The 5,450-nt window shown below is 42.7% G+C and overlaps 1 long non-coding RNA gene across 1 annotated transcript; it reads right to left on the reverse strand.

Annotated features, from left to right (window-relative positions):
- Positions 1 to 779: 779 nt before the first annotated feature.
- On the reverse strand, positions 780 to 2,500 carry LOC145450880 (uncharacterized). The gene is made up of 2 exons (XR_013918623.1): positions 2,098 to 2,500; positions 780 to 963 (listed from the first exon to the last, which is right to left on the reverse strand). It is a non-coding gene; the product is annotated as an uncharacterized LOC145450880 (long non-coding RNA).
- Between the last annotated feature and the right edge of the window lie 2,950 nt (positions 2,501 to 5,450).

Here is a 5,450-nt window from a genome sequence, read left to right on the forward strand (position 1 = left end):
ACTGAAAAAAGGTCGTCATTTTGATCAACTTCCGCATTACTCCACACTTTTCTACAATTCTGCCTGGATATATCGACTTTTACTTGCCATTTTCATACTTTTTCTGAAAAAAGATTACGAATTTCCAAAAAAGAGGACATTTAGGCGTCCTGCAAGGACAATTTCAATTTGGTGGAAAAAGAGGTCAAATTCTCATGAAATAGGACGTAAGGTAACCACTATCAGCGGCCGTTTGTCTAACGCCTCTATATAGTGAGTGGTATGACTGCAAACCTGGTCAGTGGTCACGCAGATGGATCTATGGTTTGTTGAAATGTACCCAGAGATATCTAGAACTTCTAGATATCCCTGAATGTACCGCACATTTTTTCCCGTTTTGAGATGACCGACATGTATCTTGCGTATTATGAACTCGAAATATGATAGGGTTACCATATTATGTTTTCGGAAAATCGAAAATGTCTTCCGAGAACGCCTCAATGGTAATTCGTCATCCTTTATAGCTTTGACAGCCAGGTTAATTAGTGGACAGGCACAATAAAAACGTCATAAATGATGCGAAATCTGTAATGCGGATGTACGGGTGGGTCATTCAAGGAATTTAGGAATTAATTCAGATTTAGCGACTTTTTCATGAAAAGTTACCTCACTGGACGCCAACAAATGGTTGCGATCTCAGACACCTTGTCCTCTCCTCACCCGGTGACCTGTGGTGTGCCCCAGGGCTCAGTACTTGGACCGGTCCTTTTCACCTTATATGTCAACGACATTTTTGAAACCTCCTCATTGAACACCACACTGTTCGCTGATGATACTCACCTCCTCTCTTCCGCATCTTCGACGGCAGAGCTGGATGCCCTGACTGGTGACCAAATGCCCAAAGTCCATGAGTGGACGGCCCAGAACAACCTTTGCATAAACGCCTCGAAATCGCAATTGCTGACAGTAAATTCAAAAAATAACCTAACCCAGTGGTTCCCAACCTTTTTCGACTCATCGCCCCCTTTTCAAGCTCCACACCGATCATCGCCCCCCAAATATTGGGAACCGAAAAACAGCACTTCGTCAGCCCATGGGGTGATAAACCAAACCCCATACCCCCCTCAGCTAGTGGGCTTTTTGTCGCTACATATCAGCTATACCCTATTTCATGTAGTGTTTGGTGAGTCACCGTATTTCGCCTAAACGCGCGAAGCGCGATAAATATATATAATTCATTTTTGAATCGGTCAATATGGTGGTATGTCGGAAAAGGTAGGACCACTAAATAATAATTAAACATCTTCGGCGGAATCGTTGTTATATTGACTTCATTACATGATGTTATTTCGTGAACTCCTATATCTGCTCTGTCAGGAGATATGGAAATCGTCAAAACGTACCAAACTAAAAGACGCGCATGATTTCATATTGGTATTCCTTAACTGGCAAATAATTTTTTCCTTGTGGGATGGCATTTGTCCTGTAGGGTTAAGGTCGCCAGGACAGGAACATTCGACGCCAGCCATTGAGGCGCCTATGGACAATTAAACATACATGTATATTGTATATATATCGAAGTTTTCGGTCAGCACAATAGCATTCCTTTCGGCCAAGGTCTTCTCGCTGCTGATCGTTCTGGCACACTTCTCGGAGTCGCTTGTGACATGGCCTGTAACTTCATATGCATTGGTGCGCCGTGGCGCAGTAATGGCCGACGCCGAAGTCTCCCATTTCCATCAATCATGAGTATTTTCGTTGGGTGACGGGGACCCCAACATCAAGATACATGAAAATAATAAATCGCGCGCAGCGCGAAAACTTTTGTAAAAGTCGCTTGAATTTTTAAAAAATTACTCTATCATTCATGTTAATTCATGAAATAAATTTGGGCTTCCTTTGATTTCGGGGGGTTTGGGGTGCGGTAGTTACGTTCCCGACTCCAATATAGCCGTTTTAACGCGCCATCGCCCCCCTATCGCCCCCTTCGTTGTTTTCGCCCCCCATCGCCCCCTTCGTCCGTTTTCTCCCCCTATCGCCCCCTTCGTTATTTTCGCCCCCCTAGACCGCCAAATCGCCCCCTGGGGGGCGATATCGCCCACGTTGGGAACCACTGACCTAACCGTTAATATCGCTGGTCAGCCCGTTTCCAACACAGATAATGCCAAATATCTCGGAGTTCTACTGGACTCGAACATGTCCTGGAAGAGTCATATTCAGTCCCTAGAAACTAAATTATCACCGAAGTGCGGCCTGTTCTACAGCCTTGGGCGCTTCATGCCAGCATGGGTTCTTCTGATACTCTTTAAATCCTTAATCCAATCGAAGTTACATTATGGCATCCTCTGTTGGGGGGCTGCCAGTAAAACTACACTCAAGCCACTGCAGAAACTACAGCATAAAGTACTCCGAATCATAGCTAGGGCCCCAAAGGGTCCTGGCTGCCCATCCAATAAGTCGCTGCTGAAGAGATTCGGCGTCCTAAACATAGCAGATGTGCGGAAACTAGAAATCGCCAAGTTTATGTACCAGTTTTCACTGCGGTCGTTGCCCCGAATATTTCAATGACTTCTTTACCTCTGAATCAAAAGCGCACAAGTACAACACACGCGCGTCCACGTCGTCCAAATATCATATGATCGACCGAAAAGATCATCGCTCCATCAAATATGCCGGACCTGATGTGTGGAACAGTATCCCGCCGGCCATCCGACAATCGACGAGCATGTCCACATTCAAGTCGAAATACAAGCAATTACTACTAAATAAATACAGTCCATCCTCAAGATTACCGGACCACGACTGACCTATCGATCTCGCTTCCCATGACATGCCGCCCTATTTCTTGTCGCATTCTTTTTCTATACTATCTTCTTTACTTTCATTCAGTGTGCATGCCTCCTCTTTACATCGCCTAGGCCAAGGTGGGTGTCAGATTTCATAGACTACTCCTTGTCGCTTCGACATCTTCCTGTCTTTTCATTGTATCGCATTTTTGTGGTGTATTGAACTGATAAAATTGCTAATAAACCAATGATTCTAGCGATTTTTTCAGGATTTAGCGACATCTAGCGATTTTCGACACTAGTTTTAGCGATTTTTGTCCATCCGGAGTTGGCAACACTGACTCTGTCACGTCCTCGACGCGATCTAGCAGTCATGCGGAGAAGGAATTTATTTTATATGGTTGTCAGTCGATATTATGAAGAAAATATGACTTACGATTCACGAAACACCTAGCTTTAGTTATGGTAAGTAGGCGTTAGATATGCAAAGGGTTGACAAGCGGTGAGGAGTGACCTCTTTTAACTGCAGTTCGCATGCGTTGTCTTCTAAGGCTGATGCCAGAATGTTTATCAGACTTCAACTTTTAATTAAAGACCATCTCGTATTTAAAGCGCAGCCCCTTGAGTTGCGAAACGCGATCGCGTCGGTGACAGATTTAATTGATAATTGACCGTCGCCTGAATTGTGATATAATTTCGGATCTATAACACTTCAAAACTTGAATTGCTAACGGTCTGTTGTTCTATCGCGGTCAATTGTCAGCAGGATTCGTCGAAACAAAGACGTCACTTAATTACATCTGTACTAAATAACGGTTGTATTGTAACGGACAATACAAATTGGACGCAGTAACTTAACATGAATAGGGCTTTAGTGTGTTTACGCTCGGTTGGGGCAGGTTTGGTTTGCTAAGTAGAACGGGTCCTACGTCTGAAGTTATAATGAAGGGCGTTACTGTGGATAAATGTAAAGCAAAATTCCGCTTCCTAATTCAAACTATTAAGACGATGCGTGTCTACCATAGGTCTGCTCGTTAAAAGGTGACCGAGGATATAAATATATTTACTGACAATTCAAACAGGACTGTACCGAGTAATCGTTAAACCACACAATGGTATAATGTCCGTGGAACAGCACGAGAAAGACAAAATTTCGAAGATCACGAAAGAAGGATTGGACACAGTTTACACAGAATAAGTCGATACTACGCTGGTTGCCGAAACAACGGCGCTTGTCCCGAACAAAGGACGTATCTACCCTTCCACGCCTAGGTCGGGTCATTCAATAGGGTATTGTTGTACCTAAACGATATTTTCTCTTACGCACAATGACTTGATCACTGGTAGAATGTTATCATACAGGGTAAGTCTTTTCAAAGGAGTGGTTCGTTACAAGATTATCATGATGGGCTCAACTATCGAGGATTAACTGACAACTATTAGTCATGGTTTGACGACAAGTGAAACTGCGTGGAAAGCTTTCTAATCAAGGTATTGAGCGGATGTCCGTATTAAATGCAACAAGCAAAGTAAATCCAAACATTTATTGTACTATGTAAGAACTAATTCTAGCCTCTGCGAATTGCCAATCACAAGAAAAGGATCGTATAACTGGATGAAACGAATAATAAATATTTGAGGTTGCGACAGTGGCCCTTGAGAAAAGGAAAGAATATTTATTCAAGCTCTATGACCACCCTTATCCCCGTAAAGCCACTTCAACAAATGACGAATTCTAAGCTACGCGGTGACGCTGAGATGCTTTAGTGGTTTCTTCAGGGCGCGTGGATCATAGAAGTTATAAATTAAATTGGTTGTATTGTCAACGTGGTTATCCTCATCTGCTAGGCAACAACGGCGGTTAGGATGATAGCCACAGGCTTATATTTCGACTATATGCTGATATTAGATTTGTTCGCTATGAGGGATAATGTGGTACGATAAACGTGCTCGACGAATAGAAGCGTGCAACATATGACGGGCAATCGTATCGTCACAATCGAGTTTGTCGTACCATGGTTTACTTGCGCTCAATATCCAAAGAGCTAGGAAATAAAGCAATGGCGAGTATAGTCTCCTGTCACGGAAAGTTTTATTGCTTGCCATAACACCGACTCGAAAGTAAACACGATGATCTATTCCAAACGAATAAGTGAATGGTATTCGCAAAGTAAATGACGACGATGCGGTATACGATTTGTCGTATTATTATTTTTGGATGTGATCGATGAATCTTTGTTCAATAACGCAAGTAGCTTCTCTGTATACTTATCATGAACATAATGAACATTCATACATCGCCAGGCAACTCGCGCGCATGTATCTATTCTATATATCCGACTAGCATAGATAGATCTTAGGGGGGATCGCTTTGCAATCAATGAGCTGAAATTAGATTGATTGGAATTGACAGGTTATCATTGCCCGCTACATAATAGCGCGTCGACAGAAATCCGACGAGTGTACCTGTGCCACTGTGTCTCGTCAGCAGCACATGAGAAAATGGAGTATTGCGCATTTATATTGCACACTTGATCGATAGTAAATACAGATATCATATAGGAAGTATGTCGGTCAGTAATAAAATATGTATGCAATTTAGATTCGAATTTGCAATGTGTATAATGTATATGTCAATGTTGGAATTGACAACCTCAGCGGAATTACTAAGACATTTCCATTTTC

This window comes from Botryllus schlosseri, chromosome 11 (assembly GCF_051294905.1).
Source record: "Botryllus schlosseri isolate E-star chromosome 11, Bs_hap1, whole genome shotgun sequence".
Classification (NCBI taxonomy): domain Eukaryota; kingdom Metazoa; phylum Chordata; class Ascidiacea; order Stolidobranchia; family Styelidae; genus Botryllus; species Botryllus schlosseri.